Below are 26571 nucleotides of genomic sequence, written 5' to 3' on the forward strand. Positions count from 1 at the left end.
TACAGTGTATTAAGTAGTCAAAGGGAGAGAATTTGACCCTGTAGAAGGATTCTACAAAAAATTGCTACATCATATGGCAAATAGATGTTTTTCATGCAGAATTTTCCCTCATGTCTAGATATTGGCTCATAACTGACAGTAGGAAAAAGCAAGTATTGCAGACAACTTGTGTCAATGTATTCCACATAAATCAAGAGATGGACGTAAGCAGAAAAGCATAACTATAAGTTAATTTTCTTTGTTGCCAGAAGCATTCCTGGCACCTTCAGTAAGACTTGGTCACAAGTGCTGGTAGAGATGAGCCCAAGAAGCATCCCTTGTGAGCTGGCTTACGTGTTAAACCACATGACTTCCAGGTCTCAGAGAAGGTGTGGTTTCAAAATGGAGAAATCACAGCAGCAAGCTAAAAGAATGACTTTTCCCCTCTTTTTAATAATAATGTCAGAGATGTTATTACATTTGGCCCCAGGAACAGATTGGAAGTGTTTCTCAGAAGGGAAGTGCTTCCAGCTCCATGTCTCTCTCAAGTGTTCCATTCCCATGTACTTGCTGGAAGCCTTTCAGGAAACCACATTCCCTTTCCCGTCCCTGTTCAGCAATGCAGTCCTTCCCAGCCACTGCGGCTCACAGACTGCCTCATCCCCCGGGCCCGGGAAAGGAATGTGACAACGAGGGGGCAAAAGTGGTGGCACTTCAATCCCATCCCATGCTGCCTTCCAGAAGAAACCTCTCCTCCTTTGCCCTCCCTACCTTATGAAAGGGTTTTCTACATCCATAAGCATGTTTAGAAAGATCTGCAGTCTCTAATTTTGCAGTGTGTGGTGGGAGAAGAATGTAATTTTAGCTGGAAGCAGTCACGTGGCCAGATCCTCAGCCTTGTGCGAATCTGCCCGATGCTCCTGAGGTCACACTGTGCCGTGTTCATTTACACTGACCCAGTGTCTGGCTCCCAGAGTTGTCCCTGATAGCCCTAAATGATAGCTGGTGTCTGAGAGTACCACATGTGAATGAAACTCTACTGCTGTGCAGAGGAAATGCCCTGAAACCATGTGCTAGTGCCATTTTCCAGATAATCAACAATTCAAGAAGATGGTGAAGAAATGCTGTTTATATTACAAGTTTCAATAATTAAGATAAAGGGGGCAGGAATAAGAGAAGGGATCAACGAACTGTTAATGACTGAGAGGACAGAATCATATTAGAGACAGAAATGTAAACTTGTTTTGCTATTGCAAAAAGCCCAGGAGATGCACATTTCATTCTGCAGAGAAATATTCTGATCAGTACTTTTTTCTGCCATAGCAGCAGGGGATTGAGCTTGGATCCCAGCCAGCCTTTTTTATCCTCTCTTTAAACTAAACAATCAATTAAAAGAGAACACAAGGCAGGATAGTTTAGCCAGCTCTGTTAGTTTTAACAGAATGGGTTATTGGGCAATGCCGTCGTGGCACAGAACAATTCCTCCTAGCTTCTGTGCCATAGGAGCAGTTAAAGCTTCCAAGATGAATTTCCAGACATTGCTGTTAGGATTGCTGTTTTATTTTTCTTTAGTTTTATGCTGTTTCATTTGCTTGTCATTTTTTACGGTTTGCATTGTGTAGTGCATGGGTGGTAATGATTAGATAGTGATTCTCAGCACAACAGTTTCTCTTGAAGCAGACATTTGTCCACCCTGAGACAATTGCTCTCTAAAGCTGAAGGAGAAAAAGGGAGGGAAGCCTTACAGCGACTGGAGTCAAAGAAAAATCTCTTATTGACCTAAGTGGGCAGGAAGACTGGGAGACAGATTGCTATTCTTTCCATGTTTTGAAAGATTTAAGAAGCTGAGGCTTGGAAAAATCAGGATAAGTCGGTGACCTTTGGAAACTATTTGGAAGCTGCAGGTGCACAGTAGCTCTAAAAAATTACAGTGCTTACTTAGGCATCAGAAATGGCTTCAGGGGACATGGTTACAGAGAAGTAGCTTAATTTTTATTTTGATTTTTTAATCTAAGTGGTTTAGACTGTGGACATTATGGTTAAGTGGGCAAGGGTTGGGAAACGGAATTTTATTTCATCTCCTGATGCTCTTTTAACGTGTCCCCTTGCAGTAGCTTTTAACCCTGTTACACCTAGGAATCATCTGTAAACTGGGAATAACAGTGTTGTCTACTTAGGTTGTGAAGCTTGACTAAATAATGTTTGTAAGAACCTATGTGAGGCCAAAGTCATTCTGGGGCTAATCAGTTGCAGAGATGGAGCTGACACACAGGACTGTCAATAATTTGACACCATATACATTTCCTTTACAGAAGTGGTTCCCAAACTTCACTGGCCCATGGGAAGCCCAGTGAGAAAGTAATGTGCTGCATATAACATATGCTTTGCTCTTTTCCAGTGGTCTCCATTTTAACTCTTTTATTTCCAGCAGCCACCAGAAACAGAGGATTTTAGTGGCTGAATGGAAGACTGCTACTTCATAGGGATTTTAGAAACATAAATGTTATCCCACTTTGTGTGAATTCATGAAGTCATTAAATAGAGGTTCAGATTTCTTTTTCGGTGTAAGTTCTTCAGTGGGAATTAATTTTCCATCAGAAATTCTTCAGGGAAAACGGAAGGATTTTTTTTTTTAAATGTATGTGTAAAACATATTGTTTAATATATCTCATGACTTTCTGTGTTAAAAACAAGTGTCATCACCTTCACCTCATTACATTAACTCAACTTGTTTTCAGCTTCAGCTGTGCAGTGTTTATCACTCTCTATTGTCATATATTACACAGCTGCAGAATGGCAAGGTTTTTTTAAAAAAACACAAATCAATAAAGACAAATCCAGTCCAGAAGTGAAGCTCCTGGTAGGTGTGAACAGTGTAGTGAGTAAAATGTCATTAAGAAGAAAGTGTTTGCTGAAGGATTGGGATGCCAAAGTTACAAGTTTATTTACAAAATTTCAAATATTAAAATAAAAGGAAACATTTGAAATGTTCATAGGCTGAAGTGTCAGTAAAACTTTCCATTAACAGTCATGAAGCTGATTATGTTTGTATTATATCAACAAAGTCAGAAGGCTTGAAGTGAATTGAAGAGCAGGAATTTTCTACCCCAGAATTATGGTTTGGTCCATCTGAAAGGCTGCTAAACTGTAGGATATGAATCCTATAATCTTTTTGCTGTTCTGCCATTCACACGAGGTAACATATTAAAGATTTACCATGTCCTTCAATTTAAATCCCTTGAAATTAGCAACCATCTCAGATAGTCTTGGCCATAACTGCTCCCTTCCTTCTCACAAAACCATCACAATAATAATATGTAGCAGTTATTGTTTTGAAGTTATTGGAAACCTTCTGGAAAAGGGCTGCACAGGTAGTCACAAGTAAGTGAGCAGAGCCATCAGCCATGCTGAGCACTGGGGCCGGGGTCTGTTCTGAGCCAGTGCCGCAGTGCCAGCAGCCACCACTCTTCTCCCAGTGCATGGGGACCCCTACCAGGTGCATGGCCAGCAGCCAAAGGGAGGGACCCCAACCTGGACTGGGAAATTTCTCAACTATGAGTGTTTTTTTCAGCCTGTGCATACTGACATTCTGGGTACTGGGGACAAAACCATTCAGCAAGACAGTGAAAAGTCTTTTATTCCTGTCCCATTCCATGTGTTCTTCTGAGGATGCAGAACCTCCTAGAACATGAGATGAATAAGAAATCATGTGCAGCAGTGACCCCAGTGAGAGGAGATTATCAAACAGTATTTGCCACGAAAAGAGATTGATATTCATCATTTTAAATGGTTACAATATTCTCGTTGGAATGAACTGCAAAGTTGGTGCATCTGTCTCAGGAGTAAAGTGATATGCCACCCATACCATGGTGAGACATAAGTAATCATGCTACAAGTCATATCTTCTATTAAAGAGCCTGATATCCCCTGTTTCAAACTGAGGAGAAGTAATCTGTGAAAAACAGGATTGATAGACATCTGCTGTTAAAGTAAGACCCCTGCTTTGTACTCCTTTTACATCAACCAACTAGTTGATTTAATCACTTCTACAGAAGCAGTATTTAAATCACATTTGATTATGACTTGCAAACTTGACTCCTGACTCAGTGCACAGAATCTGCATTGCTATATATTGATTTTTAAATTAAATTGGATAATATATTTTCTTCATGGGATCTTTCCTTATTCTCTGACTCTTCCCTTTATAGTCTGCATCTGAGCAAAGACGTGTTCATATTTTAGAGTCAGTAGTGGCACATGGATATGAAGTCAAACAAGCCCAGCATTCTTCTACTTTATAGGTAGCCTCCAGATCTCTCCATCTCCCATTCTCATTAACCAAAATCCCTGAAATTTGTGCTGTGTTGCTGCGTTCTAATATGAGGAAGTGGTGGAGTGGATGACGCATGGATTTGCCTCCAGGGGAGCTGGATAGTATTCCCAGCTCTGCCATTTGCTAGCTAATATCCTGCAACACACTTAAGGATTTTGTGTCTCAGTTTCTCCAACTGTGACAATGAGGCCAGCATTTCTCAATGAAATCAATAATAGATTCTTACTGGGTTCAGTGGCACTCTTATACTCTGAGATTTGTGAGGGAAAAAAAAAAGTCCTAATTGTTGCTTTTAATAAATTTTCCTTGGTTGTCTTTCATTAGTTTTACTTCACATGAGCATGATTCAGATTTATTCTTAGCCTGCTCCTTTACCAGTATGAAACAACCTCTCATACAAAGGTCTATCAGGATTTTATAACCATCAGTCCTTTCCTAATGTTTTATAAATATTTTTCCCTTAAATTTCTACAGTATAATGCAAACATATTTCCTTACTCCCATGTAATGGAAAACGGAAAGGACAAGACAGTATTATTCAAAAATATTCAAGTTATGAAATAATAAGTATTAGTTGACATACCCCAGAGAGACATGACTGACCAGCTGCTCTGGGTGAAGAAAATAAATAGAAAAATCCTTTATTAATGATGTATTCTGCAGTAGATTCTATCTGGGGAATTCTGTAGAAATGGACTCTTTCTCATCTCCTTCCTATGAAGGAGAACTAAGGAGAACTATGAACTAAGGAGAAGACTGAGTTCCTGGAGGTTTGGTAGGCACATAAACAGTGTACAAATACATATGGAACAGTCACAATGAGGGAGAATTTCAGCTTTGGTAACCACTACATCTTGAATTTTCTTTGGCTTCCCTCAGTCGGCTCAAGACTGTGGGTGAGACTTTCCAAATATAGACAACCGAAATTCTGACCAAAAAATACACACATTCTCAGGAGCAGATTAAAGCAGGATTCATGGATTTGGGCCTTAGGCTTGGAGGGGGCCAGTGTAACCACAGTGTTTGAATTGAGGTATCTGTCAGCTTGGGCCCTGGTGTTAGGGCTGTGGAGGTGGGAGGTAGAGCTGACAGGCTACGGAGGCGGTTGAGTCATGGGAATTTTTACTGTAGTTTGGATGGATTTGGTTATTTTATTGCATTTCTCTAGCTTGCTTGAGGCATGCTGGTTGGCCTGACTCCAGGTCTTCTTTAGTCTGACTCTGCCTCAGCAGTGGGTCACTTTGTCCCACAAATTGTATACTCACAGAGAATGCACTTATTCTGTTTCTGATGTGAGATGGAAGATAGGCTAGCCACAGTAACAGGAAGTTTTGTGTACTAATATAAGCTAGTTGAATAATTTAGGTTGTGACAATGGTGTTGAGACCCTCTCCTTCAGCTCTTTCTTTTCCAGGCCAAATGAACCCAGCTTGCTCAGCTGTCCTCTCAAGTCACGTACTCCAGCCCTTGGTCCACCTTGGTGGCCCTCAGCTTTACTTACTCCAGTTTCTCAGTGTCCTAAAATTGGATGCAGTACTCCAGATGTGGTCTCACAAGTGCTGAATAGAGGGGAATAATCACTTCCTTGACTTGCTGGTTATTTTCTTAATAAAACAGCCCAGTATGAGGTTGGCTTTTAATGCTGCAAAGATGCACTGCTGATTCATGTTCAGTTTTTCCTCCAGGAGCCCTGGGTCCTTTTTTTGCAAAACTACTTTCCAGTCAGTTGGTCTCTAGATTATCCCAGATGCAGGACTTAATATTTGCCTTTGTTGAACATCATGAACTCATATATACCTTTAGGTATAGATGCTCATTTTGCACACACAATGCATTATTGCAAATACAATTATCTGCTTGTACGTGTATTCATCGGGTTTATAGGTTTATAGACACATTTTGGTTTTGTTGACAGCCTTGTGGTTTCCAGATACCAATGAACTGGTAAATTCCTACAATTCATATATATATGCAGGGAGATTTCTCTTACAACACTTCTAATGATAGACCTCTCTGTTAGGTAGAGTTCTGTTTTGTCACTTGTTCTCCTTGACTTTTCTCATTCTTAGATAAAGGCATTGAGGACCATGTGAGGTATATTGGTATAATCAGTAACACAGACTTGTCTGGTCCTCAGGAGATAAGTCTGTACTGTATCAGCAGACAGCCCCCGAGAATGCTTTTCAAAGAAAAAAAGTTTCCTCTATCTTTCAAAGGGAGCTTCCTTCTGTTGTCTTTATTGGAGGTCAGATTGCTCATTGGCCTCCTCCAGAGTTGGAGAAATTCCTCTGAAGACCTCTTAAATTGCATTTCAATTATAGAGGAGGCTGTCCTTGCAGGACTATTTTATTTCCAAGCCACCCTGTGGCTTCTCAGAGGTGATGTGGTTTTGGAGTCCCCATTTCAGGTAAAAAAGAAAGCCCTGTTCTGTCAGCCTCCAAGAGACATGTGCCTGAAAAGGCATGTCTAATTGATTTACAGAGAATCAAGTGCTCTCTGTAGATAATGTTTGCACAGTGTAAATCTCTCACAAATTAGGCATTCTGAGGAATGTGTTCATCAGCAAGGAGTTACAGGGCAACACTGATCTTTAATGGTTGGTAAATGCAAAAGACAAATGATACAGAATAATTTGATGTTACAGATTAAAAATGTTCAAATTTTCATCACATTTACAATGCAAAATAAGTATTCTGGTTTTCAGATGTGCTGGTGGATGCTGATAATTTCAAAATCAGCTGATATAACAGTATAAATAAGATGTTTTGAGCTTAAAGGTCTTTTAAAAAGGAAGCAGATCCTAGGATAGAGTGAGATGGATTGAAAATACTCCAGGATGATTCAAATGCCAGACCCCAGTCTGGGTTTGAGCCATGTGTAAATTTTGTTTGGTCTTTCCCAGGTCCATAAGAGATGAAGTCGCTGGCATTCTTGTGGGAGACCCTGTATTTCATGCTGTTTGTCATTCTTTCAGAGATCTGGAGTTTGTCCGCTATTTCCTGCAGAGAAAACATTGGTAAAAATCACCCAGAGAATCTCAGTAAAGGAGACTGCACTTTAGTAAAAATCAAATGACAAGTCTTGTTGCAGTGATTTAATAAAGGCAACAGGTTATATCTCTATTGATTCTGGCTTATTTCCTCTACATAAAAGAAGACTTTTTGCTGCCTTTGCAAATAAAACATTACCAGACTCTTATTATTTTTATTGGTAGAAACTCTTGCAGTGTATAACTGTTAGTACAAGAATGAAAAGTTCTGGGTAAAAAATTGAGGGAAAGATATGAGTGGAAATCAACTTTTCTGAAGTGTAATTAATGTATATGAAAACACAAATTTTTTTTTTTTTTAAGTTTCCTATCACATTTTCCATCTGGTATCTGCAAAGCTTTTAAACTTCCACTTCCTCTGTGCAGTTTTGCAATATTCCTATTCACAGGAAGTAAGAGGAAGAGCTTTATGAGGGATACATTACAAATAGACTGTATGTAGGTGTTTGGACAAAATAGCTGGGCTCAAATCTGATCTCGTATACACTGAAGACCCTTCAATGGAAGTATGAAATTCAGCTTGTTTGTAACCTGGTGCTTCATTCTGCAGCACTACTTATTTTTTGTACAAATTGCTGTTATTTTTTTCCTGGTGCTTTTTATCTGTGATCTCGAAACACCTTATTAAGCAAGAATGAAGGTCTTTACAGTTTTTAGACTTGGTAACTATAAATACAATCTATACCTAAGAAGTGCTTCAAAGGCTAGGAGTTGGTAGCAGACTTCACTGATTTGCTGAGCCAGGTTCCTTTATTCCCAGTTCAACATGCTATCAATACACTGCTTTCCAGTGTAAATGAGTGTTTCATAAACAGACTGGAGAACAGCACAGCTCTCAACAGCTTGTGAAAACAAGAATAAAGCAATCAATTATAGCTTTGTGTCTTGGTTGCAAAAAGATTGGTCTTAGGACTCAGGAGGGTGAAAAGAACATAAAGGCTCTGGTGAATTGCATTGTTCTGCTCACATTTCCCTCAACAACAACAGGAACCCAAGATGCCAGTGAGGAGTGGCTGATTATTCGCATAGTTTTGTAACAGCAGCACTGAGGTTATTACAATGTCCATGTTAAATAGCAAGGCTGTAGAAGCCTACACAGAGCCATTCTTTCCTTTTTTTTTTCTCTCCTATTCATTTTTCCTTTCATCACTGAAGGCAGCTAGAGCCTTATAGTGTGAAATTCAAGAGGAGAGCCAAGCTTCCTCTCCTTTAAACATTCCAAACGATTGATGAACTCAAAATCTGCTTCAGGATCAACATCCAAGTTTTGCAAATGATATCTATCTTACCAATTAGCTGATCCAAACCTCCAGATTTCAAACTACAAATATAAATATCCCATGACTTTAATCAATTTCCAGTCCAGCTACAGGAGACTTATTCTGTTACTCATTTCTTACAAGTTTCACTTCTTCTTCATATTACTTGTCAGAATAATAAATTAATTTCCATAAACACAGAGTTATTTAAGTTATTTTTTCCCTGAAAGCTTGAAACAATCAATTCACAAATCTTTCCTCCGTCTTGTGCCTTCTCCTGCCTCCCCTTTCCCAGCCCACAGGTATAACAAAACTGCCTTGCAAGATGAGCTTAAAAAGTCTATGAACATAAGCTTGTAAATCTGGCTCTTGAACAAGCTCTATTATTTTTAACTGCTTTTGTGTAAGACAAGAGGCTATGTAAAGAACAGGATGTTTTGAACATTGAACTCTGGTGCATTACGTAATACTGCTGCTGCAGATTTGATGTAATTTCTCTGCAGGTGTCAAAGGCATCATAATGAGTATGCTACTGAGATGTTAAACATTTGGTACATATAAGCCCAGTGGAATTATTGATATACTTTTTTTATCAGCAGAAATGCCAAGTTTGCAGTTTGTCTTATATTCAATTGCAATTACAACACAGCCTATTTAGATTTGCAGTCTATTTAGATTTTATTGTACTTTGAAATAAATGCAAACAGGATACTTAACAGATTTTTGTTAATCTCCACTTTTTTAGGAGATGCATGAGGTGGACCACTTCTGTCTTCCTGGGGACCTAGGGCTGCTACATTTTCCTTAAGTACGGAAGGATAATTGCATTTGTATCTACTCTGCATGATTGCTCTGCAGCCAGGTTCTCAGTTGCTCTTCTTGCCTCAGTCCCTTGGGGAAATTCAATGCTACAGAAACTAATCCTTCCAAATAATGCAGGTGTCAGAGGTCTGTGTAAGAGGAAGGCTTGGCAGAATCTCTTGTGGAAATTTACACAACATCTGCCCGCACAATGGCTGGACAGTACTGTTCTTCCTTCAGTTGTCAGGTGCATTGGAATGTGTATAGAAGAAAACCCAAAGAAAATAGTAGATCCAAGATTCTAATGCATGAAAAAAATGCAGTTATTGTTGGAAATACAAACCATGATTCATTTTTCAAGCATTTTTTCTTGATTCATTAGTACCTTCTGTCTCGCAAAAGTGCACTTGGTAGTAATTGAGCCATTAAAGAAAGAAGATATCATCATGTTTTAGTAAGATAATCAGTTAATTTTGTTATTTTTAAACTTTTGTCAGGGAAATTTGCCTTTCTGACTACCAAACCTGAGTTAAAGAGTTTCCACTTATAATACACATGTAAACAAGGGCTTGATTTTACATGGCAAAAACATGGCTCAAACTAATGTGGAAGAACAGTGTTGTAGTGATTTGGGAGCACAATACTGAGAGAGACTTCTCTGAAGAGGGAATGCATTATTTGTTCTGCTGTTCCTATCTCTCTCACCCTTTCAGTTTCAACACCCTCTTCATGCTGCACTCATTTTGTGTCCTGGCTTCTAGATACATTCCTCCATGGTCACTTAGAGTTCTCTGGTATCATCTTACCATCATACACGATTCTTTACAGACAACTATTATCAGCTTTACGCTCACTTATTCACAAATTAGTGCCATTATTGTGGTGGATGAGCTAAGAACTGTGCTGCTCTTCGTGTCCTCTAAGTATCACTTTTCCCCTGGGCCACTCATTCAACATGGGGTGGGAAAAGTCACATTCCTTGCTAAATTCAGCTACTGTCTAATGAGACCAGTCTGTGTTGCATTTCTGCATGGAAATTCTGGCCGTTGAAAACACCTGTTCCATCACCCAGTTCGTATTTCTGCCTGCAGGAGGGAAGTCCCAGTTGTACACTCACCAGTGCTTTGGCCAGCCTAAAAAGGGACAGTTTTCGAGGTAATTTTGTTACTAATCTTGCCTTTCTGATTGGATACACTTTTTAAGTGTCCATTTTGTCCTGACATAAATGACTGTGCAAAGCATTAAGCAATGATGAGCTGTCTTTGGGGGCTGCTTGGAGCACAGGTTGGACACTGGGATGAGAAGAAAAAGTTGAAGGCAGTGTCCTCCTTCTGGTCCTCACAGAACAGCTCATAATGTGACACATGCTTTATGCAAGGACTTGTCCTCAGTAGCAGATGTGCTCCTGCTTGCTTGCTTGTTGGGGTCTTGTTGAGCTTCTCTATTGCCCTGCATCTAAGAGAATGCTTGCAGTGCCTCCAGTGATGAAAAGTAGGAAAGTTATGCATAAGAACAGTCATATTTAATTGTTTATTCATCCATGACTACATATGTTGTTCATGGTCAAAATCAAATCCCTTTATACCTTACAGGAGGTAAAGGATAAGAGGGAAGAGAGCTCACTACCCCATCCAGTCGATGGACTGCTAAGGAAAATCAAGTCCCATAGAGAACTCTATGTTGTATTGCCAAGTCTTAAAGTTTTGTTTCAAATCTAGTGATATTTTATATTTTAAGCCTTCATTCCTTATGTCAAGGGATACTGTGAGAATCTGAACATTCTTTTTAAAAAAGAAACTTCAATAATCTTACAGTATGTTGTGAGGGTTTGAAAACTCACAAATTAGGAGACAAGAAAGGATGAACTCTTTGAAAATCTTATGACTTTTTCTCCTGCAGCCTTGGGATTTTTCAGCTTTGATTCACAATTTTTGAAAATTTGGAACAGCTGACAATATTTCTGTCCTTTTAAGGTGCTGCTATGTAATGGAGATGGTACTCTGAGGATGGCTTCTCTGGCAAAGGAGAGTTTTTAAAATGCATAGCTCATCTTTTAGAGTGCTTGTCACAATGGAGCTGTGAGACTTCACAGAGAATTTCAGGCACAACCACAGTAAAAATAATAAATAAATGAGGCATCTCATTCTATCCGGAGATGCTGTATGGAACTGCTGTTAAAATACACATTTGCAAATAAAAGCAGCCTAAATTTAACTATGACTCAATTACACTAAATCTGACCCATTTTTGTTCTGTGTTTCAATTTAACACTTATTTACATTCTTAGACTTGGCGCTGTCGGAAGAGAAAGGAGGGGGAGCAGGCATTTTCATCCTCAGAATTGCTGTAAAAAAATGGTGATTAGGAAAACACAGCTATAGTCAGCCTGAAGCTGGGTAGCTCATTTGAACCCACTATAAAAGAAAAGATCGTTTTCTCATCCTATTAAAACTGAGTTAGCAACGGCTGCGTAGGCGGCAGGAGATCAGAAATGAACGTCCAACTTGGAGTTTGTACAACTGGGGTCGGGTCCAAAGCAAACTGCCTGATTAGTGAAACAATTTGTTTTTTACAATGACAGCAAATAGGTAAATCTTGTGAGCGTCAGGAAATCCTGGAGGATTTTGAATGGGAGCACTGACTGGTTTGCAAGCTGCACTTTGATTAGAAGGCATCGTTGCCTCTGGTGTTCGTGCTCATGTAGCAGGGACACAAACAAGAGGGACTCAATTTGCTAGGGGCATTTATTTCTCTGTCTCTTCCTCTCTCTCTCTTGTTTTTACAATCTATGTGTAATGACTAATTGGCTGTGTTTTCCCAGCTATTTTATGTTTCTCTTGCCCTGGTTACAACGCGTACTAAAGCAGTATATCCACAGGGACCTATAGACAGCCAACACTGCCAAATGATACGCAGCATTCCCCTTTCTCTCTAAGTGTAAAACATTTACAAGTAAATTTACAAATGCATTAAGAACATTTCCTCAGTTGACTGTTAGTGTTTATTTCTTCCCCTTCTCCTCGCGGGAGCAGACACCTTCCAGCCCCTCAACTTTCACACACTGCTCTCCCGTTATTTGCCTCCTTCCCTCCTGTCGCCCCTTTCCCTCCTCTCCCTCCTCCTCCTCCTCCTCCTTTTCCAGTTCAGCGGCGCAAATTTCTGTTTGTGCCAGTGGGGCGGCCTGGCGAGACCGCAATTGCTCTACCCCACAGATTGACGAGCCCTCAGATGCCGATTTACTGTACATGGCAGCCACGCTGGAGCCGCGGCACATCTGGAGTGGAGTAAGCTTACTCAGAAACAGGGGCCAGCTCCAGCCGGAGCCAGCGGAGCCGAGCGCGGCGCTGAAAGGCAGCCCTCCTGCCTCCCCTTCCCTCCTCCCCGGGTACATTTCCTAATGTAAACAGAGGCCAGGGGGGAAGGACACAGTAACTCTTTGCTGCGTGTTTGTCATTTCATGTTCTTTATCTGCTTGAGGTCAAACTGGAGCTCTGGAAAAACAGAAGCTTTGCTTTCATTCTAAACAGCTGAAAGCCAGCGCTGCTGAAGGGAAAGAAAAAAAAAAATAAAAAAAAAAAGAGAGAGAAAGAAAAAGAAAAAGAGTTTGCTTTTGTGTTTATTTGTTCCACTTTATGGTAATTTGGGGGATAATTTCATTATCTGCATCCAAATTGAAAACAAGCTGTTGTCTATGCTAATGATACCAGTGTATTATTTTATGTACAGTAGGCATGGAGCCCTTTAAATGACGAGTGTATTTCTGCTTACAGCTGTACTACTTTAACTCTTTTTTTTTTTTTATAGTTGCAAAATGGGACTTTTCTTTTATATCTTGAAACAAAAAAGATTAGCCATGGCTGCTTTGTTTTACAAAATGGTGAATACCTTTCACCACCCAGTGCCAACCTGTTGTCCCACAAATGCATTCTGCAAAGAACATTACTGCAAAGCAAAAAGTGTACTTGTTCTGGGGCAGATATGCTGATTTTATAGTCCAGTTCACTGGACTGCTGAATTTTAATAACTACATGTAAAGAAGTGGGAGAGATTTTTGAGGCATTTACTGACTCTCAGCAATCTGGAAGAGAACTCTGTGATTCTTTACAAGTTTCATATATTTTTTATTTCTTCTTTCTAATAGCAAAATGATAAAGTTTATAGGTTAGTTGTTCAAACAACATTAAATCATAAACAGAATCACAGAATCAGCTAGGCTGGAAAAGACCTTTGAGATCATTGAGTCCAACCCATGACAATGCAAATATGCAATTTTAAATGGCTTTTCCCACTCAGTATTCCTTGCAACTCAATGGATTTTACAGCTAATAGAAAACAAAGCTCAGAAAACACTGCTGATAACATACTGATGCTGATATTGATTTAGCTGTCTTTATAGTAAAAATCTGATTCAGATGAGAGCAGTGGTTTATCTGGTATGGAGACTAGTGAAAATCTTGCTCAGTAAATGTATGAATAAATAAATATGTAGGTCAGACCCCTAAACCATTTTTGTCTATAGGACTAGAAAATCTTTCACCATCACATGGTTTTCCAGGGATTTTGATTCACTATCACTTCTCAGTTCACAGGCCATGCTCAGTATTTTGGCCTTCTGGTGGATAAAATTCCAGATAAGTAGGTTGCTTCCTTGACTCTCAGTGGAGGGAAAACTGTCTATCATGCAGGAAAACATGGGTTGGGCAGCAAGTGTGGCTGGACAACAGTTTTCGTCCCATGGTAGTGCAAAGTTCAGCAATGCATTCCCCACTCCCCCAGAGTGCTCTTCCAAATGCTGTTGTATGTTCGGGGTGGGTAGACCATAATACTTACACAAAAAATAACAATATATGTTTCATGTGTCTTTATTACCATTTTAGTTTATTTTAGTAATTCTGTCACAACTGTGTTTTCTCTTACTTCATGGTGTTTCAGATCCCAGTAGGAAAGGGTCAAAATTCCCTGTGAAACATCTTGCCCAGGTCTCAGCCTTCTCACCAGGGGAAGCAGTGAGCATTGCCTCCTTATGGCTGCTTAGAAACCGCTCGAGGTGAGACTCCCTAAGGAGGGGACTCTGTGTGGGAGAGGTGTCGGTCAGCATGGAAAGACTGAATTGCACATTTCCAAGGTCCGGAATGACCCTTCTGTGCCTGAAGTCACAGAGTCATGTGTCCAGGGAGAAATGCAGGGACGGCACAGCATTTTGCATAATCTAGGTGACTTCTGAGATGGATAAAATGGTTTCTTTGCAATGAAATGATTTATTTGGAAAAAACTCCACATGTCTACACGGAAAGGCTGATGGAACCAGTCTCAAAAGCAAAGCTGTTTGGCAAACTTCAAGAGAGATCTTGGCAGCTGACTGAAATCTAAAGTTTTTAAGGGACAGTTGGATTTTAGCTGAGTTCTTCTGTAAGCCTGCAGGGCTCTGGCTGGCAGACCATTGCTCAACCTTTTGACTGCCAGGGTGGAAGATTGATGGCCTATCACTGAAGGATGGCCCACCAGCTAGTCTACCTTTGAACTAAAGACCTCAGGCCTTCCAGGTTTCAAAACTGGGACAACACTTGTTTTGAAACTTTTTTGATGTGTTTTGGTATTCATTGGAAATATTTTTATGAATTACCAAATCCTGACCCCAAAAAGTGTTCCATAGGAGTTTTTTTTAACAGCTCTATTCTAGTCTAAGTTTAATGACCCTGAGGGAAAAAAAAAAGTTTCTCCATAAAGGAGAAATAAAACAGAATCCAGTGAATTAGTCTGAAGCAGTACTTCTCTGACCCTTACTTACTGGGCAGCCGTGCCTGTAATCCCACTGGTGTCCTTGGACATCCAGTTTGGTTTGGGCTCAGTTACACAGTTCTAGTCTTAATTTTAAACATGATATCTTGGTAGGAATTGTTTAAGTATGGATTTGTTTTTTTTTTTTCATTCCATTTAGTGCACATTTGAAGTTGATTCAGTTCCCTGTTTTGCACTTATGCCAAAAGTGTCCATGAAGTCTCAAAATGAAATAATCTTGGTAGATGACTATGCATCCTACTGATTATGCTATTGTTATTATATTAATAGCATGCACTCCAACTTAAGCAATGTGCAGGTGCAAAACTCTCATTCAGCAGTACATAACTCTTTCATCTGCCATTTCTTGCCAGTAGATTTCCTGCCCATATGAATGTTTCTTGTGAAATTTCTGGAGAATAGCTGTTGGAGTTTTGCCAGTTGTGAGAAAACAAATGCACAAACACCCCACTTCCAAAACTCAACCAACTCCCCCTTCCCAAGTCATCTCTTTTTGAAACTACTAATTCATGATAGATGTTCTGCATCTAACAAAAATTACCAATTGTGACAAAATAAACACTGTGGATTAATGCAACAAAGGCAAAAGTAAAAACTCTCCTAGTTGTGCTAATGTCACTTCAGTGTGCCTGTGTGTTGATGTTGCCATGTATCACAGTACACATGGGTAGATCACGTTAAATATGTGCCCATGCCTGTCCTCAGTCATTCACTCTGTAACAATTCCTTCGAATCCCACCCATATATATTAGGTTCAAAAGACAGTTGGTCTTTGCAAATAATAATAATTTTTTAGAGAAACCTTAACTGTGTGGGTTTTTTTAGGTAAGCAAGACTTACTCTACACAGATGCTCAAACAGTTTTAACACAGTGAAACCTGTGGACTAGCATTCAGAAACTATATTTATTTTGTAGTAGGCTTCATGCTTTGTGACCACCATTCAGGAATGAAGGCAGAAGAGCACTTTGAGAATCGGAGGGGATTTAAGGGTTTAAAAAGTGTATCCGTAGGTGTTAGTCTGCAAAAACATATGTGTGTGGGAAAAGGGCAGTTAAACTAACCCAGGTATTAGTACTGTACTTTAAAGGGCAATAGATCTCTTTAACATCTAAATAAATGGAGAAATCTGCCTAGAAGTAAAAAAAAGGAATTTCCTTTTTCAAGTGTGTTATTTCAAGTGTGTTATTTCCTTTCAACAGAATTATTTACAGTATATCTTTTCCATGTTTTTTGCAATATGTTATTGACATCTGAATGTTATTTCAGCATATTATGACAGATCTGAAAGTCAAACACCAATATTTGCAATATTTTTGAACCTGGTATAAACTGTGAAAAATTATCCTGTTGTACTTTCTTTGCCTGCTTTCAATGTTTTGTCTTGTTAAAACAGTAGAGGATTCATTGAACTGAAGCCTGCCATTTGTTATTGGCATTTCTCAGAAGAGTAAGAACAGTCATCAATTACATATTTTTCCAACAAAAATATAAACTCAGTATATAAATGTTCAAATTATAATTCCACCCTAAGTATATATGTATCCTAAAAATAAACCACAATAAATGTTAGACTAAGCAAAAATGAAGAACAGCGAAAGAATGAAGTAGAGGAAAAAAAGGGAAAAAAAATATAACGAAAACTACAGCAATAAAAATTTCATTAAGTAATATAGTGGCTATGAAAAAATAGCACGTAAAGATGAAATTAAGAGACAGATAAAAGAAACTAGCCACAAAATTGTTGTAAAAGCACAATTTATTATTACCTTGTGGGTGAAATTGTCATCACAGTCATTGCAGTCAAGTCAGGTGTCCTGAAGCACAACAAAAACCCAAGAGCTTTTAAATACCCAAGACTAAGGGAAGATTTCAAAGAATTTCAGTGATCATCAAATGATCATTTAATAACTGTGTCAGGCCAGATGCTTTAATAACTGTGTTCACTATCAGGTTTAAATTGAGTTATACAAATAAGAATTGCTGTGTTCTAAAGAATTATCCCCTTCTCAGAGTTTTCTGAGGCAAGAAATAAAACTTGGATGCTCTGATTTTTGTGAGGGACAAATGCATTCATTTGGGACCAGGTTTGTGTTTTGAACCTCTCTATAAATGAAGATGTGTTTTGGCTGGGACTCTAAGCCACACCCATCTCTACTTCTTTTGTCAACTGTTGAGAAAGTATAATCAAACTTCTATGCAGAGCATGACTGAAATCTGTGAGTCAGATTATTCCTGTAAGTGAATTTGAACAAATTTAGTGCTTTTTAGTAGATTTGGCCCCACCACAGGACTCAGTTTTATTTTTAGGTGAGCATGTGCGTTTCTGGTTAATCAGTAAGGATTGTACGAGTGTGACAATGGGCAGAGCAGGACCTGTTATTTTTCACTAATTTCCTGAAGTCCAATTGTAGTATGAGTATGTTCCTCATTAGTAATAGCACTACTATATTGGTTTTCCAACAAAACTTGCAAAATATTTCATTACTTTTTGGTCCACTGAACTACTGAGCTGCCAGTTCCTAACAGAAAGGAGCTGTAACTGAATCACTAGTAAAAGGAGCAGGAAATTAGATAAAAAGGTAACACTGGTTTTACATGCCTAAATGGAAAGGTGTTAGTTTCAAATATAGAGCCTTTCAATATATTTTCCAAATCTTCAAAAGTGCCTGACTTTTGTTGTTAAAATGCTGCACTAAATTAACGGATAGTGGAGCACTACTCCTATGACTTGCAATGATTTAGTCCATGTGACCAAAAAATAAGGTGAAAAATCCTTAAATCCTGATAGGTATCATGATCTCTTTGGAATTAAAAATCTTAGGGCTTGCATGATTGCAGCATGATTATTGGATAGACAAAGATTTATTTTCTCATAATTACATAACAAGACATTATTTGGAGGAAGCCAGCATTGTAGCCAGATAAATACCCTTGTTCATGCTGCCTGGAAAACCATGGTAGGAACACTTTCTGAAACACAGGTAACAAACATTGTAGAAAGAGAAAACTTTTCAACCCTCGCTTCTGGTAGGGAGGATTTTCCTCCAATGTAGCTTGGGTGAGAATCCTCCCTACCAGATGTGAGGGTTGAAAAGTTTTCTCTTTCTACAATATAGGGTAGCTGCCTATATTTAAGTGGGATGAAACTGGGACATCCAGTATACACTATAAATGTAGGACATTACAGAGCTACATGACAAATGGAGTTCTTGGTCCCATATAGGAAAACCCAAGTTAAACTTCTCTAAGTTAACATCAAGCCAAAGTCCACTGCTAGGAGTGGAGGAGAAAGAGGAAAGAGAATATGTCCTGGGTGAAGAAATAAAACATTTTCTCAGATCTTACTCAATAGTATTGTGCTTCAGGCTCAGGATGTTGCTTCATTGTCAAATGGCTGATCTTTCCTTGTCATGCTTTCCTATTGTTCTCCATTCCTTAAATAATCCTGGCTTTCAGCTGCATTTTTAATCCATTTAATTCATTTTCAAACCCCCTAAAAACAGAGATTAGTTTAGCAGATCAGGAAAGAATTAGAAAAAAGATTGCATAATGGACCTAGTTAAATTACACAGTTGCTACTTGCCTTTGCATAGTAATAAAGATGCAGTTAATAGCTTCCACTTTATTTAGCTGCTAAATTCTGTTTTGTTTCAGAAACCAACTCCACTGCAATAATTACATTGTTCTTTGCTCATTAATCTCTATTATTTGCTCTTCTTTGAATTGTTGTGACTTTTCAGAACATGGGCAGTCCTCTGGCAGACAGATGAATATGTTGATCTATTAGATCTTTTAGGCTCTATGATTTAGACAAAGTAGTACTATTACAATGGTTTACAGATTTTAGTGCCTCATCTTAGGGCTTCACTGTTCAGTCCATGATATCATAGTATCTCTAGAGCAGAACTCCATTGCTACAATTTGTTCTATACAACAGGTACAAGAACAGCATAATGCTAATTATTATACTCTCAGTATAATACCACTATATCCGGACCACTACACTTGCAGTTAAATCAGAAAATGAGTAGGGGATTGCAAGTAACAACAGAGGTTAATTTTTTAAAAAACTGCCTTCACACCAAATATGAATTTATGGCACTATATACTGCAGATTGTTGCCACAAACTTACTCCTTGAACTGAGTCTTGTGTCATTACAAGCTCTGGTGGTAGGAGATATGTGAGTAGTTCTAGACATGCTATAGAATTCTTCAGAAAAAGAGCAGTCCAGTGCAAGTCCATGAATACAGATGGAAATTTTGAAGCAGATTGTTTTGTCATCTTCACATTTATGTAGGTATTCTGTGAACAAAGCATCACTTTTTTTTTCAAGTATTTTTAAAAAAACTCTTGCTGTTAATATTTTATAAAACATGAAGGGAAAATCTCCCAGAGGATCAATGAATTCCTGTGGAGCAAATGCTTTATTTAAATTTCATTGGTTAGGTTCCCTGAAATACACAGTTCTATATCACCTTTTCTACTTAGTGTACTTGCTACATCTGATGTTCAGTGGTCATAACTACAATCTCTCTCTCTGGTTGTCTTTAATTTGCCTTTTCCTGTGATGGAGCAGCTCTTGACATTATCTGTGTTTCATTTAAAAAGTTCCATGTTTCAGTCAAGCATATTTACTGTGTTTGCTCTCCAGTCTTTCGGGAGGCAAAGAACAGACAAAGAAAAGCAGCCTGAGATGACTTCTTTGAGCTCCTACATAGGAGGTATATCAGAAGAATGTTATTATTTACTCCTGTATTTGTTACTGTTACTACAATTGCTTACAGCATTTCTGCACTTTTCAGAACATATGAATTAAGGGAGGTGATTGACTTATCTCTGGGACCTGCTGCACTACTGAGTAGCTCTCAGACCACCTGGGATAGACTATGGTGTCCCACTGAGGTAGTCTTGTACCTCCTTGTCCGGGGAACTTGGACTCTGGTTAGCAGAAGACCAGAAACATGATAGTTTAATGCCAAAACTATGATCTGCTCTTCAGAGTAGCAGCCACTGGGTACCATCAAGTGAAGCTCACTCAGACCAGCTACCTCATTCTTATTGTGTTTATGTCAACTTGTAACGTGTTTCCAGTGGGGAAAAAAAGCTTTTCTGAGGAGTCTGTATATGTTCAGAGTCTTTGCAGGGGTGTTTTGACAAAATCATACTTTTTTGTCTCTGAACCCTTGGGAGAGTGCACCCAGCCATTTGAATATTTTTGAGTGGTCTCTAACTGTACAAATATGAGTTGCAGTTGAATTAAGAATTTAGTGGAGCTTGTATGAACAATATTTGCGTGTTGTCCCATCTTCAGTCATGGCTCTGCCTGTATCATGGGTTCAGAATACTACTTCAGACTTCTGACTGGCATAACAAATATTTCAGAGTCACTGAATAGGGTTGTCACTGTGGATAGTTTACTTGGTTTTCACAGCATTCAGAAATGGTACTTGTCACCTATCAAACACAAGCCTTCTGACTACCCTGCCAACTTCAAAATTATGTGAGGAGAAATGTCTCTTTTCTTTTTTTTTCAGGAATATTAACTAAGGTATGCACTTCACTTCTAAATAAGCTATAATTCAGGAAGCGTTTATGTAATCTCTCTGCAGCAGGAATGTTCAGAAATATTCACATTTGAAAGTGCTGTTGCACCAGTACATCTCAATAGCTATGTCTATTTGAAGAGATTAATCTCTGGCAAAGTCCAGAAAGCTCTTGCCATGCCTGGAGCAGAATTTATTTTAGCACCTGAAAAAGGATGTCTTGCTATCTTAGTTTTCCAAAATCCTTCTACAGTGAACACTGTTTAAGTGAGAAATCCTCCCAGTGAAGATGCCTGTTGAGATGTCTGTCTCTGATGATTATAGAAGAAGTACCTTTAATCTAAGCACCTTGCAGTAGATGTCTAACTTTAAGACTTAGGAAATTAGGTGAGATGAATCCTTTTGCTTACATTTACATATCAAGCTTCTGCAATGTGGATTTCCAGAACCTGACCTTTCAAGCTTAACCTGATATCTGAGCCAGTGGCTGAAGCCAGACTCCCTGGCATTTCCCACTGTGCTGGCTGGGTGTGAAAAGGCTTAAGGAGTCATATCCAAAACAAGAACATCTATTTACCATGTGTTCATGTGGACACAACACTGTAAATCAGCATTATGCAAACAAACTCAAAAGAATCACTTAGGGTAGTAATTCTTAGGACTTCGACCTATATAAAGTTGTTCTTTGCCGGTTTAAAATACGAATGTCACTTTACCTTCTCTCCAACGAGAGGTCCACAGGTGACTGCAGTCATCACAGTCAGTGCTAAGCTGCTGAAAGGGAGTAGTGTGAGTATTTGTGAGAAGGATTTGTGCAAGAATCCATAGTTCCACATCAGATCAATACCTTCACTACAGGAACTTAGAATTTGGTACATAGTCAACCCTCAGTCATCATTACTTATCCTGGATTTAACATTTCAGAGTTGGAAAATTCTGTTCAGCAGAAACACAGATATTGCAAAACATCTATGAACCAAGGAATGAACTGAGTTCCTTTGTGAAAAACATGGTACACAGATTTCTGTAGAACACAGGAACAGCAATGAGAAAGGCATAGCCGAGTGTTTCTGAGTTGTACAAAACATGGTCCTGTGCTAAAAGGAGTAGTGTTAATGGTACATGAAAATGGATTGAATCTACAGTCCCAATAAGATCTACAAATAAATGGAAAGTTTGTGCATAAGTAGAATTTTGGAAGTCATATGAACATAAGAATTAAAGTTTTTATCAGACCAAATCCTGCCTTGGTGAGCATTGCGTCTTTGGCACTTCATATTCTCTTTCTTTTTCAGCCTACCTGCATCTCAGTTATGCCCAGAATTCCCAGTAAAATTGAGATACTACTACCTAAGCATACGGTCAAAGTCATTCTCTACCTTAAAGAATTTACAGTCTGAAACTGGGAGAACCTCCAAAGGGTTGGAGCTTACCCTATTGACATAAAATGATCTATCTTTCACTCTGGCAAAATATCCTAAGCATCTATTTAAAAGGTGCTGAGTGACCTCATTTAAACCAAACCTTAGGATTAGGCACACTGTTTGTTTAAACTTTTTTGAGATCCTGAGATATAAGAAGCTTTGGAAGTGCAAAGATTTTTTAACTGGCTTAATATGTTTTTGTGTTTATTTGTAGATGTAGAACTTACGCAGTATAAAATTTGACAGCTAAGACTAGTCATGAAATGTCTCCAGGAAAATAAAAACCTGTTAACAATTTGCTGACATTCATGAAAACCCCTAAATGCTTCCAAATCTGCTTCCAGGTATTCATATGCAAGAATCTGAGATCTTTTGCATTGCAAATATTAGCAAATGCTTTTTAAATCATGCTTGCTTTTCACACACCATTTATATAAGAGCTTTCTGAGTAGCAGCAAATTGTAGTCCTATTAAATTTCAGTTCACCTTCGAACTGGTACTTGAGTAAAAAATGGTTTTTTGGATATTTTATAGACAATCCAAGAGTACTTGTCAACCATTAAGGATATGAATAAAAGGTTACAAATAAGAAAATATGCTCTTAATAATGAATGGGGAAAGTTCTGTCTGTTTTACACATGTGAGCAGTTAGTTCAGTCAGTTTACTAAACACTGAATTTGAACAGAGGAGATTGTGTATGTCTTTTCACTGTTTTTTGAATTTCTCTAATTATGTGTGAGGAGTGCAGCATATAGAAAATAAAAAATGTGCATTGGAGTCTTGGGTTAATTACCAGCTTTGGATACCATTCTCTTTATGGCAGCCATTTAATTTTTAAAGAATAATTTTTTTAAAGACTGCAGCTTTTAATTTTATAATCCTAATACTTCTCTATGTTTTTTTTTTTGATGATATTCATCCTAGTTTAAATTAGACCATCTGGAGTGTAAGCACAATGGGGAAATGGAGAGAAAATTTTACCTTTTTTTTGCTTTCTCTTGTGAATACCAAGTTTGTTGAGCCTATTAGTGGGTGATGTACAGCAATTTTAATAATTTAGTCTAATTATTCATTAATTCACTGGAGATGATAGTACTTTTTTATCATGTACAGTTTTGCTTCTTAATGGTTTTGCTATCTTACCCTAAGGAGTGCAGAACTGGGCCAGGCAGGGAAATAAGAACATTTGCGGTTCAGTAATATAAAATGAATTAATCTGGAAGACTGACTGGTACTCCTTATGTCCCCTCATTAGTATCCCTTACACTCGCTTTTTCTCATCTTCTCCTTCTGTAGTGGAGCTCCCAGTTGTCTGGATTCCTGGGAGGAGGAGAAGCAGCCCTGGCATACCTGGTGTGGAGCTGAATCTACATCCAGATCCTGCATCGTGCTGGTCTCCTTGGGGACAGAGGACATAGTAACCACAGGCATCAGAACCAGAATGTGCTGCTGCAAATTTCTCCTGCTTCCAAAAAGTTTTACTACAGCTTGAAGCAGCCTGGGCATTTAAAGTTAAGCATTACTCCTGTGACCCTGACCTATTTTTTCTGCCTCTGTTTTGGGAATTTCCAGGAGGAATATGGTGGTAGGGTTGTCTGTACCCTGTGTATGCATGTTACCTCAGGCCCAAAATCTAGATTGTCTGCTTTAATTTATGCCTCTTCTGAAGCAGAACCTGCTGCAGTTTTGTGTCATCAGTGGCTACATTTTGATCTGCTCTAAGTCCAAATTATTGGAACAATGCATTTGTGCCAAATAACTCTCCCAAATGTGCTGGGAATAGCGAGGTAATAGAAAGAAAAGCACCTCTGCAACTGCCTTGCAGAACTTCTTTTCCCTGCCCCCATCATTTCTATAAACAGCTTCTGATGAGGAAAGTGGGAATTTGGTGTGGAGACTGGGAAGAAGACATCAGTTTGGAGAGGTGAGGGAAACTGGGAAGGGCAGGAGCTTGGGAGTGGGGTTAGCAAACCGGAGCCTTGGGGAAACTAGCTCTGTCTGGAAAAACAGAGTACAGAGCTGACAGTGACTGAAGATGTGTTGTCACTGCCAACTGCCTTAGTGGCCCAGGCTGTCTTGACAAAAACTGAATGCATGCAGTTGCCTAAGGAACAATGTTAAATCAATCTTATAATTTTCCCTATTTGTACGAGGTATCTTGTTTATTCTCTGTGATTTCACCTCAGAGGGTCTTTTCCATGAGAGCTTGAAGGACACCTTAATTAGCAGCAGCAGTAATGGCTGGCAGGGAAGTAGCAGCATGTGTCCCCTTTCCTGCCCTGCCTTTTATTTGGTCAAGGAAGTCACTTGCACTTTCTTTCATCGTTCCTCCTCCTCATCCTCCCTCCCTCCCCCGTGTCCTGACTCCCTGCCCGGATTCAAGAGCTTGTAGGTCTGCTGGTGGTAGCCGTGGTGGCTGCAGGGAGGAGGGAAGGGGGGAAAAAGCAGAGGGAGTAAAATAAGTGTCAAGGAATTCATTGTCTGTTCTCCACCTGTTGTTATTCTGGTCCCAATCAACCTGCTAGCCAGGCTGGAGCCAGTGGCCATCTGGAAACACTGCTCTGTTTATAAACTTGGCATGAAGCAGCACTCCCGGGCCCTGACCTCCCACACAAATCTGGAAACAATTAGAGCAAGATGATAGGCAGGCAGGCAGGGAGAGAAGGGGAGGGAAAGAGCGCGTGAGAGAGGAGGCTGCAGAGAAGGGGAAAAACAGGCAGAGTGAAGGGGAGCATGGAGAAGGTGGCAAATGTTTCTGAGGTGCAAATATTTATGCCCACCTTAAGTGACCGCTAGCTCATTAATTATTGCCCTTGCCAAAACAGCTTTTTTTTCCATGAAGGCTAAAGCATGCCTCTTTACCTCCCCCAGCAACACAGGTTTTCCAAATTATATCGTAGGTTTTACACTGCTAAAAGCTTGCCTTTACGAATCTCAGGAAATTGAGATGGGTCTGTTAGGTCTACACACTCAGACCCATACACATTCTGTACTTGGTGGTATTGAAAACTGGAGTCAAAATACTGCAGCTCCTACCCATCTTCATTAGCAGTAATGTCTTTCTCTGCTACTCACACACCCCAGCAGCACGCCTCTCTCCAGAAAGGATGGCTGCCAGTCTCCAGCTCTCTGGAGTGTGGGAGTCATTTGGGCTCAATTCTCTCAAGCCTTCCCTCGCCCCACCCTACCCACCCACTCCTATTGCAACGCATCATTGTCTTTACTGGGAAGGCTGTGCTTTTCCTGGTCAAACCAGACCTTCAGTCACTGGGTTACTCCCTAGCTGCCTCCTGGATTTGGACCCTTTCCCAGCCCTGCTCCTGCTGTGCAGGTACACAGCCTGCCCATCCACAACCTGTGCCAGTGGAGGGCTGAGGAGATCAAGGAAGAGCCACAAAACAAACCCATGCATTTCACTTTCTGCACACACGGTGTGGGGCAATCCTGTCCATGCTCTTGGTGGTTTTAATGTAGCTAGTGCAGATGCCAGTGTGTTAATTCACCTCTCATAATGTGTCCTTTCAGTGTAACAGCTGCGAGAGAGAGTCCTGCCTGGTTGAGACAAACCTGACATTCATTCCTGCCGGCCTGCCTAAGGGAGGATCCCTTTTGGCTCACCTGACACATCTGCTACTTCCACATCCCAAGAAGTCAAGCATTATGTTTCAGGTGCAATAAAACATGGCTCCTTCCTGGTGTGAGGAATTTCTAGTGGTGACATTGATTTTCTCTGAGTGCATCCCAACAGATCTGTGGACTGGACCAGGCGTGGCCCTGGCAGACGTGGCCCTGGCAGACATCGCCAGAGCTGCTGCCGGGCCAGCAGCACCTGAGGCAGTGTGGCTGAGCATGCACTATAACCCACATCTTTCAATTTCCTTGATTTTCTTCAGGCACCAGCCTGATTGTGCCTGGCTTATGAGGTGTGTTAAAGGTTTATTTGCCCTGCAATTCAGCCATAATGCCCAGGATAATTTTTTCCGTGATGTGGCCTTCAGTGCCTCTGGTGCATCCCCTCAGGGCAGCCTTTGGCCCTTGGGTCTCCCCAGAGCCGGTGGCTTCCCTCAGCTGTTTTGTGCTGGCCACAATACAAGCATGGCCCAAGGAAGACCGAGACAACTGATAATGCCTTAATGTTTGTAATACCAGCAGGACAGAAATGATCAGCTGCAAGGTGAGAGTTGTTTGGATTTCACAGCTCCTCAGGAGTGGTATGTTTTGCAGTGGTGGCTGTGGTTTGATGGGGGAGCTGTTCTGAATGCTACAGGAAGCACAAAGGGTCCACTCTGCTTGTGTCATGCTGTATAACAGTTTCTCCATTATCTAATACTGATTTTCCCTCAGTTCAAATGGTGAGCTGTCGCATTTGAATACATACA

General features: G+C 39.8%; 1 long non-coding RNA gene across 3 annotated transcripts; it reads right to left on the bottom strand.

The window, feature by feature from the left end:
- Positions 1–6882: 6882 nt before the first annotated feature.
- LOC135278949 (uncharacterized) lies at positions 6883–25994 on the bottom strand. Of its 3 annotated transcripts, none has more exons than XR_010346328.1 (5): positions 25811–25994; positions 21484–21541; positions 18568–18715; positions 16989–17036; positions 6883–7311 (listed from the first exon to the last, which is right to left on the bottom strand). It is a non-coding gene; the product is annotated as an uncharacterized LOC135278949 (long non-coding RNA). The 3 variants fall into 3 exon arrangements; XR_010346329.1 differs by lacking the exon at positions 6883–7311 and adding an exon at positions 14338–14492; XR_010346327.1 differs by lacking the exons at positions 6883–7311; positions 16989–17036 and having other exon boundaries at positions 18341–18715.
- Positions 25995–26571: the final 577 nt, after the last annotated feature.

The sequence above is a fragment of the Passer domesticus genome, chromosome 1, assembly GCF_036417665.1.
Source record: "Passer domesticus isolate bPasDom1 chromosome 1, bPasDom1.hap1, whole genome shotgun sequence".
In the NCBI taxonomy this organism is placed as follows: Eukaryota; Metazoa; Chordata; class Aves; order Passeriformes; family Passeridae; genus Passer; species Passer domesticus.